The sequence below is a fragment of the Phocoena sinus genome, chromosome 19, assembly GCF_008692025.1.
Source record: "Phocoena sinus isolate mPhoSin1 chromosome 19, mPhoSin1.pri, whole genome shotgun sequence".
NCBI classification, from domain to species: Eukaryota; Metazoa; Chordata; class Mammalia; order Artiodactyla; family Phocoenidae; genus Phocoena; species Phocoena sinus.
In genome coordinates, this window is record NC_045781.1 from 23,976,014 (window position 1) to 23,991,367 (window position 15,354).

At 41.9% G+C, this 15,354-nt stretch overlaps 1 non-coding gene across 1 annotated transcript; it reads right to left on the minus strand.

Moving 5' to 3' along the window:
• Positions 1–4,664: 4,664 nt before the first annotated feature.
• Positions 4,665–4,771, minus strand: LOC116744863. The gene has a single exon (XR_004347190.1). It is a non-coding gene; the product is annotated as a U6 spliceosomal RNA (small nuclear RNA).
• Between the last annotated feature and the right edge of the window lie 10,583 nt (positions 4,772–15,354).

A 15,354-nucleotide genomic window follows, 5' to 3' on the forward strand; every position in this document is an offset into this window, starting at 1 on the left:
TTCTACTAATTTTCAATTACTGATGCCTTTTGCATTAAATATTTTATAGTGCACTGTCTTAATTCCCTTCTTATTTTTTTACTCTGCTTTTTAAAGTTATTTCTTAGTGGTTTCCCTGAGTATTAGAATTAACATCTTAATTTAAAGCAATCTAGTTTGGATTAATACCAACTTCATTTCAATCTTATACAAAAACTGCTGTAATATAGCTACATACCTTCCCCCCACTTAGTGCTATTATTGTCATACAAATTACATTTTTATACATTAGAAGCCTATTTACATAGTTTTATAATTATTGCCTTATGTGGTTGTCTCAAATAAGAAAGGAGTAGTAAATCAACTATACTTCAATAAAATTTTAAGAAATATATTAATTAAATTTGTAATGATTTTAAAAAGTCAGAAAGGAGTACAAAAAAGTTACAAACAAAAATACATTTATACTGTCTTTTATATTTACCTATGTAGTTACTTTCACTAGTACTCTTTATTTTTTGTGTATATTCAAGTTATTGTCAGGTGTTCTTCCATTTCAGCCTGAAAAGACTTCCTTTAGTATTTCTTATAGGGCAGGTCTACTGGTGATGAATTCTCTGAGAATGTCTAAATTTTTGAAGTAGAGTTTTGCTGGATATAGAATTCTTTTTTAAAAAATCAATTAATTGATTGATTGATTTTTGGCTGCATTGGGTCTTTGTTGCTGTGCGTGGGCTTTCGCTAGTTATGGTGAGCGGAGGCTACTCTTCATTGTGGTGGCTTCTCTTGTTGCAGAGCATGGGTTCTAGGCGCACAGGCTTCAGTAGTTGTGGTACGTAGGCTCAGCAGTTTTGGCTCAGGGGCTCTAGAACGCAGGCTCAGTAGTTGTGGCACACGGGCCCAGTTGCTCCGTGGCATGTGGGATCTTCCCAGACCAGGGCTTGAACCCATGTCCCCTGCATTGGCAGGCGGATTCCTAACCACTGCGCCACCAGGAAAGTCACTGCAGGCAGATTCTTAATGACTGAGCCACCAGGGAAGTCCCTGGATATAGAATTCTTGATTGATAGTCTCCCTCCACCCCCAGCATATTGGATATGTCATTGCACTGCCTTCTGGCCTCCATGGATTCTGATAAGCCAGCTGTTAATCGTTTTGTGGATATCTTGTGTGTAATGAGTTTTTTTTTTCTTGCTATTTTCAAGATTCTCTGTCTTTTGAAAATTTGGCTGTGATGTGTCTAGATGTGGATTCTTTTGAGCTTATTTTACTTAGAGTTAGTGATTTTCTTTGATACATAGATTTTTAAAATAAAATTTGGGAAGTTTTTTGGTCATAATTTCTTCAAATATTCTTTCTGTCCCTTTTTCTCTCCCTCTCCCCTTCTGTGGGTCTCATAATGTGTATGTTGATATGCTTGATTGTGTCCACAGGTCACTGACACTCCATTAATTTTTCTTCATTCTCGTTTTCTTTCTGTTCCTCAGGCTGGATAATCTTATTGAACTATCTATAAGTATGTTTATTCTTTCTTTTAGCAACTCACATCTGCTGTCGAACCCCTCTAGTGAATTTTTCCTTTCAGTTATACTTTTCAGGTCCAGATCTCTATTTAAAAAAATGTTTTTTTCTTTTTAGTGATATTTTCTATTTAGCAAGACATTATTTTCATACTTTCCTTTAATTCTTTAGGTATGGTTTCCTTTAGTTCTTTGAACATACTTATGATAGCTTGTTTAAAGACTTTATATGGTAAGTTCAGCATCTGGACTTCCTCAGGGACAGTAACTTCTGACTGCTTTTTCCCCTGTCTATGGGCCATACTTTCCTGTTTCTTTGCATGACTCATAGATTTTTGTTGAAAACTAAACATTTAAAATAATGTAATGTAAACATCAGATTTCTCTTCTTTTCCAGGGTTTGTTGTTTCTGCTGATTGCTTCCTTAGTGACTTTTCTGAACTAATTCTGTATTCTTTTGTCATGTGTGGGCATTGAAATCTCTGTTCCATTAGCCTAGTGCTCAGCTAGTGATTAGAGAGATTTTCTTACATTCTTGGACCCACCCACCCACCCCAAATCTCCCTATCTTTGCAAAGTGGCTCTGTGTGTTTGTGTTGGGGCACACCTTCAACACTCAGCCAAAGCCTCAAGATCAGCCCAAGGTGAGAGATTAGTATCTTCTCAGGCCCTAATCTTCTTAGCCCTGCACGTGCACACGGCCTTCTAGATCCACAGAAATATGCTGGAGTTTTTCAAAGCCCCTGATGGACATCTCATTCTCCAGATTTTCCTTTTACATTTTTGGACAAGCTTTTTGTTTGCCCTCTCTGGTATTTCCTCCTCAGGAAGCTATGAGGTTAAACAGTTGCTGTTGATTGCTTTTGACAAAGGCCCTGAGGATAGGGTTTTTCTTACTGAGTGATCTGAGTCAGGTCAAATAAGACAAGCTTTACAGTGGGGCTTTTCCAGAAAACTATCAAGTCAAAGAGTTACAAATCTCGGGTGGGCTTTGTTGGGAGCTTCAGACCTGTTCTAACCTCTCCAGTGGTTACTAGGCTACTGGTTTTAACAGCTATCATGGGTGTGAGTCTTCTGGTTTCCAAACAAATCGTGGAGCTGGGGAGACAGTATGAGAATAGGACAAGTTAAAATGCTACACAATTCATTCCTCTTTCTAATATTCAAACTTTTTCCTTATATAAAAACTCCTTTATTGCTGAAAGCTGGTGGTTTCTTAAGTTCTGAAAAAGTGGGTTTTTTTACATTTTTCCTCAGTGTCTTTATTGTTGTTTTGGAGGAGTGGATTTTTTTGGAGATCCTCACTCCACTGTTTTGAAAGGGCTTCTTTCTATCTTATATTTTACTTCCACGTATACTTTAAACACCAAGAGACATAATTATTATCTTATTTGATCTGTTTTCGTTTAGAGTTAATGCTACACTTACCCTTCTACTGTTCATCATTCATCTACTCTTCATCTACTGTTCATCATTCCTTCTTGCATTACTGCACCTCCATCTTTAATAATTTTCCTTCTGTTTAAAAAAACTCCTTTAGTGTTTCTTTTATTCCCATATGCTAGAAATGCATGCTCTAAGTTTTTGTTCGACTGAAAATATTTTCATTTTACCTTCATTTTGGAAAGATATTTTCATTGAGAATAGAATTCTAGGGTGGCAGTGATTTCGTTTGTGCTCCATAAAGATTCAATTGGATTGTCCTCTAGGCTACCATAATTTCTGCTGAAAAATTGCCAGTCTTGTTGTTCTTTTGAAAGTAATGTGTCTTTTATCCTCTGGCTGCTTTTAAGAGTTTCCTTTGTCTTTGATTTTCAGCAGTTTTAATATGGTGTAATTAAATGTGTTTTTCTTTATGTTTATTCTTCATGGCATTCACAGAGCTTCTTGGATCTATGACATGGTATCTTTTATCACTCAGCCATTTTCTCTTCAAATACTGCTGCTTTCCCTCTCTATCTTTTTGTCTCATTCTGAAATTCCAATTTTATATACGTTTGGCCTTTTTACCATATCACTTAAATTTTTTTTTTTTTTTGCGTATGCGGGCCTCTCACTGTTGTGGCCTCTCCCATTGCGGAGCACAGGCTCTGGACATGCAGGCTCAGCAGCCATGGCTCAAGGGCCCAGCCGCTCCACAGCATGTGGGATCTTCCCGGACTGGGGCACGAACCCGTGACCCCTGCATCGGCAGGCAGACTCTCAACCACTGCGCCACCAGGGAAGACCCCATATCACTTAAATTTTTTACTGAATGCTAGGCATTGTGTATAAAAATATTGTATAGATAATTTGAGGCTTTCATGGTGTTAGCTTCCTTCAGAGAGGATTTACTTTTGCCTCTAGCAGTTAGTTTGAATAAATGCAGATTACCTTAATCCAGTCTGAGTCTGAGTTGGTTCGAAAGTGAGTTTTAGTCTTTTGAAGAATCAGGCTATTTCCATTTCACCTTTATTCCTAGGGTGTGGCTCTTCTGGGATGCTAATTGGAGCCCAATACTGCTTATGAATCAGTAAAGAGCCAAGGGGAAGCTCCTGAGCCTCTTAGCCCTATGGCACTAGTTAGCCCTATGGTTAATGCCTCAAAGTGGAGCTGGGCATAATGCCAGGCTCACTTCAATGCACCCTCTTTTCTCAGGCTCTTTTTTTTTTTTTTTAATCTTTATTGGAGTATAATTGCTTTACAATGCTGTGCTAGTTTCTGCTTTATAACAAAGTGAATCAGCTATACCTATACATCTATCCTCATATCTCCTCCCTCTTATGTCTCCCTCCCTATCCCACCCCTCTAGGTGGTCACAAAGCACAGAGCTGATCTCCCTGTGCTATGCGGCTGCTTCCCACTAGCTATCTATTTTACATTTGGTAGTGTATATATGTCCATGCCACTCGCTCACTTCATCCCAGTTTACGCTTCCCCCTCCCCGTGTCCTCAGGTCCATTCTCTACATCTGCGTCTTTATTCCTGTTCTGCCTCTAGGTTCTTCATAACCTTTTTTGTTTTTTTTTTAGATTCCATATATATGTGTTAGCATACGGTATTTGTTTTTCTCTTTCTGACTTACTTCAGTCTGTATGACAGATTCTAGGGTCCAGCCACCTCACTACAAATAACTCAATTTCATATCTTTTTATGGCTGAGTAATATTACATTGTATATATGTACAAAAGTATGGAATGCTTCACAAATTTGTGTGCCATCCTTGCACAGGGGCCATGCTAATCTTTTCTGTATCATTTCTATTTTAGTATATGTGCTGTCAAAGCAAGCACTTTCAGGCTCTTTAAGTCCTAACTATCTTCAAGCAACAACAAAAATGTTTAAGTAAACTTTTTATTTTGAAATAATTTTTTAATTACAGAAGTTTGCAAAATAGTATAGAGTCCCCATGTATCCTTCATCCAGTTTCCCCTGTTGATTACATCTTGCCTAACCTTTTTACATTTGTCAAAACCAATAAGTTAACATTGAAATAATGTTATTAAGTGATCTACAGACTTTATTCAGATTTCTTCAGGTTTTTCAGGATGTCCTTTCTCTGCTCTAATACCCAATCCAGGGTATTGCATTGTGTTTAGTTGTCATGTCTGTAACACCGTCTGTAACCATTTTTTCAGTCTTTATTATTTGTTTTTCACAACCTTGATAGTTTTGAAGAGTACTAGTCAGGCATTTTGTAAAGGATCTCTCAATTTGGGTTTGTCTGGTGTTTTCTCATGAATAGACCACAAAGTACAATTCTCATCACATCATATCAGGGGGTACGTGTTATGAATTAAATGCTTGTATCACCCCCCCACCCCCCGTCCACCAAATTCATATGTTGAAGCCCTAACCCCCAATGTGATGGTATTTGGAGGTGAGGCCTTTGGGAGCGAATTAGGTTTAGATGAGGGAGGTGCCCTTATGATGAGATTAGTGTCTGTGTAAGACTACACACCAGAGAGCTTGTTTTCTCACCCTCTCTTTACCATGTGAGAACAAAGTGAGAAGGTGGTCGTCTGCAAGCTAGGAAGAGAGCTCTCACCAGGAGCCGCATCTGCCATCACCTTGATCTTGGACTTCCAGCCTCCAGAACTGTGAGAAATAAATGTCTGTTTAAGCCACACAGTCTGTGTTTTTGTTTTTGTTTTTGTACAACAGCCTGAATTAAGACAGTACATGATGTCAATGTGATTATTATTGGTGATGTTAACTGTGATCATTTAGTTAAAGTAGTGTCTGATTTCTCCACTGTAAGGTTAGTGTTTTCCCCTTTCTGTACTATATTCGTTGGAAGTGGGTCTCTAAGAACAGCCATGCTCATGGAGCATTAAGGTCCACATTCATGGAGAATTAGGGAAAAGTGTTTACTTGCCTAATTTGAAATTCTTCTGTATGGAAGATTTGTCCCTCAAACAGATTTTTACTTTTGTTTTGATTAAACCAGTGTTTCTATTTCTTCTCAGTGAAAGCTAATTTGTTGTGGCTGCTTCTTAAATCTGCTGCATTTCTTTAAAAAAAAAATATATATATATATGTATATACATATATGGGGGGGAGAGAGAGAGAGAGAGAGAAAATGATTAACAGTGATTATCTCTGACATCTGTGACAAATGGGATTATATATATACATGTATTTGGGGGGGTTCCATTTTCTACAGTCCTGTACCATTTGCATATTTTATAATAAGCATGTATTTTATTTTATAATCAGTAAAAAAAAACCAATGATACTTTCTCCATTTTGTAAAAATGGCAGAAAAAAACATTTTTGTTCCAATGATCTATGACTATGTCTCAGTGAAGGGAAAAATCGAGCTTACCGTCTGGATCATTTAGCCCTCCGAATTACATCTTTTCCTATAAATTGCAGTTTTGGATGTTTGAGGCACAGGGAGCTGCACTCTTGGGTTAGTATGCATGATGCCAAAACACTGGGGGTCTGTTGTTCCAATTCTGGACCCACTCTTTCTGGCTGAGTGATCTTGACCAATACCTATTTCTCTATGCCTCTGTTTTCTTGTGAGAAAATGGAAGTAATCATTATACCCACCCCAGGGGTTGTTGTGAGGAATAAATGAGATAATGAATGTGTAATACTTTGTATAGTGCCTCACCCACAGAATGCTTAATTCATGTTAACTATGATTATTATTAGGGGCCAAGTGTAGGCTCAGAGGGGAGTCAGTCTTGAGCTTAGTCATTCTGGATCCTTCTCTTTGCTGTATCTCCCTTTAGAATCCTGCTTATTGTCATGGTTCTTTCAGATCTAATTTTCTCTATAATTTGGGTTGCTAAGCAATAGTGCGATTTTCCACATTGGCCAAGCTTTATAAATATGTAAGTGAAATAACGGAGCCAGGAACAGGTCCAGGTCTAGGGGCTTGCTTTGCACTCTTTGTTCTGTAACAGTGGAGTTTTTTCTTCTTTTTAATCAAATAAACAAGCAGCCAACGCACTTCAGTCTCACCATGATCCCTCCTAGTCGGGAATTAGGTCTGATCCCCCAAGGGCCTGGAGTTGAGCCCAGTAGCTGGAGGTGTCAGGCTATGATGACTGAGGTTGCTGAAGCATCTGAACTCAGCAGGTGCCGGGACGGATGACGCCCCATGTGCGCATTAGCGCGAGGCACCAGGGGACCAACCCAGTGCCACATGTGTTGAAAAGCACTGAACACCCTCTGCAATGTGATCAGCTGATTACTTCAATGGGAGCTTGTTTCGTTCCTATTATGGAGACTAATCATGTGTTGTTTGGATGTGTTAGACATTCCAGCTCCAAAAAAGACATCGGTGACCATGAATACATGAAATGTGTTTGCATTTCCAAGTAGTGGGTTGAAATTTTATCATTTTCTATTTCTCCATCTGTGTCTCATTATCCTGAAGCAACTCCTTCCCTGTTTGCTGGATTCTAGGCCCAGGGTTTCATTCAAATGAACCAGTTTTCAGACAGCAAAATGAAAGGAAAATTGAATAGTTTCATTCATTTCCAACAGAAAGGAAAAATGAAACTAGGTTTCTTCCCTGTGCCTGTGATGACTATAGACAAATCTGTGTGTTCCAGGAATTGTGCTAGGAGTTTTGTACACGTGACCTCATTTCCTCCTCTCCCCAATTCGGCAAGGTCACCATTATTTTGTACTCCTGGGCCAGTCCTGGGCCTGGTTGCTCTATGATCGGATCCAGCCTTCATGTTTGCTTAATTGCTATCCCCTCCTGAAGGCATGGCTTGGCTTTCCCTCTCTGAGTTTACAGAAAGTAAAAATAGTAATTGTCAATCTTTGTCTCTTAAGTATGGGATTTTTAAACAGAAAGATTGCCTGTTGAACACTACGCCGGTCCACGCCGTGTGTCCTGCCCAGGTCTCCCCTTGCTCCTCCTCCCTTTCCTCTTCTTGCTTCAGGCCTCTGAGCTATTTTTACTTACCACACTTCTGACACCAAATGTGTGGTGTCTTGTCCACACCATTCTTCCAGCTGTGGGTCCTACAATTCAGTTCAATTCTGACACCATCTACCTGGAACCAGCATCAGATCCCTCAAGTGAAGGGCTCAGTCCACAAGACTGCTCCCACTTCAGATGCCAGTTACAAGTCCCAGGTTGTCACTGGTACTTTTGACCAACTGGTTATAAATTTAGAGGGTTCCCACAACCCCCTCTTCAAGTTTGGTAATTCGCTAGTCCAACTCACAGAACTCAGGAAAACACTTATGATTAGAAGTTTATCAGAAAGGATTCAACTCAGAAACAGCCAGTTGGAAGAGATGCATAGGGCAAGGTATGGGGGTGTGCACCACCCTCCTAGCACCCCGACATGTTCATCAACGTGGAAGCTCTCCAAACCCTGCTATTTAGGGTTTGTATGGAGGTTCCATCATGTAGGCATGATTGATTAAATCATTGACCATTGGTGATTCACTCAATCTCCAGCCTCTCTCCCCTTCCAGGAGGCCTGGAGGTGGGGCTGAAAGTTCCAAGGCTCTAATCATGCCTGGTCTTTCTGGTGACGAGCCCCCATCCCCCCAGCCACTAGTCATGTCATTAGCATACAAAAGACATTGATCACTCTGGACATTCCATGGGTGTTAGGACTGTTGGCAGGAACCAGGGACAAAGGCCAATACTTATTTTTTATGACATCACAGCTGGATTCCCCCAGCCAGTCAAAAAGAGCAGCAGAAGCTGGGGTTCTGAGAGTGAGAGATGCTTTGGGCAGCTTCGGTCCTTGATCCCCTTCTCTATCTGTGTCAGTCTCCTAGATTCTCCAGAAATGCCTCCTGTGGCTTATTGGTCAGTCCAAGTGTGAGAGTAATTTCTCTCTAATTGCAGCAAGTATGAAGTGGGTGGCAAAGTCAATTTTTGTGGGAATCAGACAGCAGGAAGGATGTACAAGTAGAGCTTGGCTTCTGCAATGTAGGTTGAGACCAGAAGCAGGCGCAGGGAGTAGGTGATTAAAATGAAAGTTTCAGATAAAAGACACAAGTGGACCGGGGGAACAAGGCATCTCTGTCCTTGGTCTCTAGCTGAAATATTTCTTTAGACTAAGAACAAGACCTACTTTCTTCATGACAAAGGCAGGTGGATATGTTACCCTGAGTTTCTATACTGGCAGGTGGCAAGCTTGTGTGTACGTTGAGTTTAAAACAGTTCTTGCAGACTATCAAACACACCTTTTGTTTAACAGGTTGATCAACACTACCTCCCAGTCAAAAACCACTTGGAGCAGACAAGCTTCAGAAATTATGAGTATCTGCCTAACCAAACTTGAACAGATCAAAAGTCTTGCAGGGCACTATGAACTGAATGTGTGTGTCTCCTCCAAAGTAATATGTTGAAACCTAACCCCACTGTGATGGTTGTGGAAGGGAGGCCTTTGGGTGGTGATTAGCTCATCACGGCAGAGCCCTCATGAATAGGATTAGTGCTGTGAATGAAAAATATTGCCTGCCATATCAGTAAACAAAGGACTTTGCAGCCATCAAGCCATCACATTAGAGCCTTGCCAATGGTGAGCTCAGGAAAGAAACGGAATGCCCCCATTACAGCCACCCCCAACTGTGCGCCCTGAGGAAACTGAGGATGAGAAAATACAAGATACTGGCCCCAGATAGCTGATGTGCATATCAGAGGAATGATTTCAATGAGCCCAGATTCTTGCATCTTCCCATACATAGAAAAGCACTAAGTTCCTTAACTTGAGATATCTGCTTTTATTTTTTTGACAGCAATCTTTTGATGTTTCTACTACCTAGTCTTTGCTGCAAAACTCCTATATATCTTGGCTACTCCCTGTCGCCTGTTTGGAACAGTCGCTCAGAGTTATCTGAGATGCTGTGAGTAGGGCTTGAAGTCCTCAGAAAGTCCTCAGAATAAAACATAACTCTTAGCTTTTAGGTTGTGCATTTTTTTTCCGTCAGCAGTGTCCTTAAAATGGGGACCTCAGAGAGCTCTCTTGCCCCTTCCACCATGTGAGGACACAGAGAGAAAACAGCCATTTATGAACTAGGAAGCGGGCCTCACCACACATTGAATCTTCTGGCACCTGGATCTCAGACTTCCCAGCCTCCAGAACTATGAGAAATAAATTCTACTGTTTAGAAGTCACCCGGTCTATGGTGTTTTCATTATAGCAGTCCAAACTGATTAAGATACAGGGGGAAATAAGTTACTCCGGCACTTTCCTTGTTGAACAAAATCTCAATAGACCATTTTTCTTTTGGTCATACTTTGGTTCAATCAATATATAATATTTTCTCTAATAAACAATGCTGACAATTCACATGGGCATTATAACTACCTTATAAAACATACCATGTTAACATTTCCTTTTCAGGACTTGAGAGTTTTTACAGACTCAAGCCTCTTCAAAAAGGCTGAGATTATGAATTTTCCTTCTGAACTCCTCATTCCATGGTTATGCTTCCAAGTGGGGGTCCTTCCCACAGGCTGGCCTTCTTTCCTAGCTCCACAGAACCCTCAAGTCTTTGAAAGCATCCTTGCTTCCTTACCACAAGATGTCACAAGCCTTGCTACTGTCTTACCCCAAGTCCCCTCCACTCCCCACCCCCACCCCATCAGGAGGGCTCTGGTTCCTTTTGGTAAAAGATGGCAGCAGAAACCTGTGGACTTTAAAAAAGATGGACAGGGCTTCCCTGGTGGCGCAGTGGTTGAGAGTCCGCCTGCCGATGCAGGGGACGCGGGTTCGTGCCCCGGTCCGGGAAGATCCCACATGCCACAGAGCGGCTGGGCCCGTGAGCCATGGCCGCTGAGCCTGCGCGTCCGGAGCCTGTGCTCTGCAACGGGAGAGGCCACAGCAGTGAGAGGCCCGCGTACCGCAAAAAAAAAAAAAAAAAAAAAAAAGATGGACAACCTAAAATTTGAGAGTTATGTTTTATTCGGGACCTTACTGAGGACTATAGTCTGGGAATCAGCCTCTCAGAGAGCCCTGAGAAACTGTTCTAACCAGATAAGGGAGGAGCTAGGATACATAGTTTTTCAGAAAAAACAAAACAACAACAAAAACAAACAAACGAAAAACCATGTAGCTGAACATCAAAAGATTACTGTTAATCACAAAAAATAGACATCTCAAGTTAATGATTTTAGTGCTTTTCTATATATATATGCAAGGGTCCAGGCTCATTATTCCTTTGATATGCATGGCACTATTTTGGGCCAGCATCCTGTTTTTCTCCATCCTGAATCCCCTCAGGGCACACTGTGGGAGACAGCTGCAGTGGCTGACGGCTTGATGACCACAACATTTTTTTGTCCAGAGGCCTAGATTTCTGGGTCCTGGGGGTGCACACCATGTTACTGCTCTCACTGGGTGACTCCATAGACACCACACAGTTTTATTTCATCGACGGTACAGGAGCTTCACTAAAGCCCTTATATAAATGATGGGCTTCACTAAAGCCTATCATTTATATAAGAACTTTTCAATTTTTTTTTTTTTTTTTTGCGGTACGCGGTCCTCTCACTGCTGTGGCCTCTCCCGTTGTGGAGCACAGGCTCTGGACGCGCAGGCCCAACAGCCATGGTTCACAGGCCCAGCCGCTCCGCGGCATGCGGGATCTTCCCGGACCGGGGCACAAACCCGCGTCCCCTGCATCGGCAGGCGGACTCTCAACCACTGCACCACCAGGGAAGCCCAGAACTTTTCAATTTTTAACTCTTCCTTCTGCGTTACCAGCTTTCTTCTTCTCTTTAGATACCATGGTATATGTCATGTTGAACTGCACTTATGTAACGTATCAGTTACAAGGCTCTCCAATGATTCTGTAGCATCAGCTATTAAACAAAAAAGGCCCATATTATCGAGCCCTTGAGTTAACTTCCCTACTTTATTCAATGTATTAGAAATGCATGGAACAGTATAACTAGAACAGTGACAATTTCTCCTAGGGTTCTGTGCCTTTTATTGATAAAACTATCTTATTAAAATCTCATAGAGAATTCCCTGGCAGGCCAGTGGTTAGGACTTGGTGCTTTCACTTATGGTGCCCAGGTTTGATTCCTGGTTGGGGAACTAAGATCCCACAAGCTGCACGGTGTGGCCAAAAAAAATATCATAAAGGAATATTTCAAATATATTTGCATATCACTGCAAATATGCTGAAACAAAGCCCATATTACAAAAATAAAGGCAAACAAACAAGAGAAGTTTCTTGACTTTATATTCCCTTCTGCCTCTCATTTCTTGGTTCCCCTTTTACAGAAATATCTTCAGAAGTGATGCTATATTCATGGTCTTCAATTCATGTCCTACCATCCTCTCTGAAACATACTCCAAAATGATATCTGCCTCCACTATTCCAGAACTGCTGCAAGGTTACCAGTGACCTTCCTGTGGCCACATTCAATGACTACCTCTCAGTTCTCATCTCACCTGACCCACCAGGAGCATACACAGTGGACCTTCCCTTTTCCTGGCAAAGCTCGCTTCACTTAGCCTCCAGGACTCTGCACTCTCCAAATTTTCCTCCTACCTCTCTGGCTGCCCCTTTTCAGGCCTCTTTGTTTATTCCTCCTCAGATCCTCAACTCCTAAACTTTGGGTGCCCTGGGGCTCTGTCCTCAGGATGTGTCTATTCCAACTCCACTCCTTTGGTGATCTCAATCAATTTCATGACTTTAATTATCAACTCTTATGCCAGTTACCTCCAGATTTACATCTCTAACTCAGACCTGTCCTTGACATCTAGGCTTGTATTATAACTGAGTTCCTGATCAACAATCTTCCCTTGGATGTTTAACAGACATCTCAGAGTTAACATGCACCCCAAAGAAACTGCTGATCTTCTCCCAAACCTGCTTTTCATTCAGTCTTCCCCCAAATAGTAATAGCTAGCACTTACCCAGTACTTACTCTGTGCTTTGCACTGTTCTAAGTATTTTATGATATTAACTCATTAAGAAAAACAAACGACCTGATTAAAAACTGGGCAGCGGATCTAAATAAACGTATTTCTAAAGATGGCATACAAATGGCCAACAGCTGAAAAGATGTTCAGCATCACCAATCATCAGGGAAATGCAAATCAAAACCACAATGAGGGCTTCCCTGGTGGCGCAGTGGTTGAGAGTCCGCCTACTGATGCAGGGGACGCTGGTTCGTGTCCCGGTCCGGGAAGATCCCACATGCCGCAGAGCAGCTGGGCCCGTGAGCCATGGCTGCCGAGCCTGCGCGCCCGGAACCTGTGCTCCGCAACGGGCACACAACAGTGAGAGGCCCACGTACCACACACACACAAAAAAACCCACAATAAGATACCACCTGTTAGAATGGCTATTATCAAAAAAACAAGGAATGACAAGTGTTGGCGAGGACGTGGAGAAAAGGAAACGCTTGTGCACTGTTGGTGAGATTGTAAATTGGTGCAGCCACTATGGACAACAGTATGGAGGGTCCTCAAAAACTCAAAAGTAGAACTACCATGTGATCCAGGAATTCCAGTTCTGGGTATTTATACAAAGAAAACAAAACACTAACTCAAAACATATCTGTACACCTGTGTTCACTGCAGCATTATTTACAATAACCAAGATATGGGAACCATCTAAGTGTCCAGAATATTATATGTCAAGTATACCTCAAAAAAACAAACAAACAATCAAACCAAAGAGAAAAAGCCTCATGACAACTTTATGAAGTAGCAATTCTTATCTCCATTTTATAGATTAGGAAACCGAAGCATAGAAAAGTTCAGTGACAAGAAGTTAAGGACTCAGGCATTACGTGGCAAAGCCCTTCGGAACAAGAGCTCCACGAGAGCATAAATCCTTTTCTGTCTTATTTGTTGCTGTATCTCCAGGTTCTAGAACGATTGCTGGCACACAGGAGGTGATCAGTAAATGGTTATTGAATGAATGAATGAGTGTACAAGAGAAAGTTTCAAATATTGAAACATACCTGCAGAATTAGTACAATCACAAGGCCTTTAATCAGCTGGAACACCTTTACCCAGGCTGAACCACAGTGGTTTTCAGGACAGAGTGCGGGTGTATAGCTAGCAGCCAAGGTGCAGAGATGGCTTCCCTTGGCCCATGGTATCTGGGGATCTGGATACACTTTTCCTTCTCACCACCCCGTCCCCATGCGCAGGCCCTTAGGGGAGGCTCAGGTGCCCGGGCAGTGTATATCACATCTGTAGTGCTGCTGTGCTCTCCTCGTTCTGTCAGCAGAATAATACTTGCTATTATTTTTTTTTCCACTGCTGATCTTCCTGAAACTCTACTAAGTGCTTTATATGGATTAACTCAATTCTCTGAATCCTAAATGGTAGGCCCTTTGGTGAACACCATTTTACAGAGGAAACATAAGCTGAGATGTATTACTAACTCGACCAAGATCACAGTCAGTAGCAGATTGTAGAGGAATTGGTTTATCCCGAGGCAGTCACAGGTGAAAGCAGACCGTTTCTGGTGAGCTGGGCGTACAGGAACGGAAGAAAACGCCTGGCCGAGTCTGCACCACGTTCCTGGGGCCTTTCACCCTGGGGCACGCTGGGCTGATCTGCTGCTGATCTTCAGCTAGTGCCCAGCTCCCACCACTGTCTGTACTGGCCAGACAGGGGCATTGTGCTCGGGATTTCCCCGATCTCAGAGCTCTAGAATTGCTTGGATGCCAAGGGTGGGGGAATCACTTTGGGTTGGAAGGCTAGAGGGCAGTGGGAACTTTGTGGACTTCTCAACTTGCAGGGTACACACACGTTGGGTAACACTATTACTGGGTTGGTCAAATTTTCACTCCCATTCCACGCCTCTTTCCTAAGGTCTGCACACTGCAGTGCAAGCTTAACCACTTTCAGGACCGCTTGCTGAGTAATGATCACTTTTACCGTTTTTCCTAAGAAGTCATGTGGTTCAAACAACAATCCCCTTTGGACACAGGCGTGGGAATCAAAACCTTTCACACAAAATGTTAGAAAAGCTTGTGATTTTGATAACTAAAAACACACCAACGCCTCCTTTCTGTTCTCCATTTCTGTCACTTTCATATTCCTGTGCACTGGCCAAGGGTGTTGTCAAAAATCACACCAGACAGCATGACCACTCTTTAACTTTTCTTCCTTGGTGGTTTCACTACTGACTTGCTCTTTTTGTTTTCTTTTTATTTTAACATTTGTGTTTTTAAAATTTATTCATTTAATTTTATTTTTGGCTGCGTTGGGGCTTCGTTGCTGTGTGCGGGCTTTGTCTAATTGCAACGAGCAGGGGCTACTCTTCTTTGTGGTGTGCAGGCTTGTCACACGGTGGCTTCTCTTGTTGCGGAGCACGGGCTCTAGGTTCGTGGGCTCCAGTAGTTGTGGCTTGCAGGCTTTAGAGCACAGTCTCAGTAGTTGTGGCACACAGGCTTAGTTGCTCC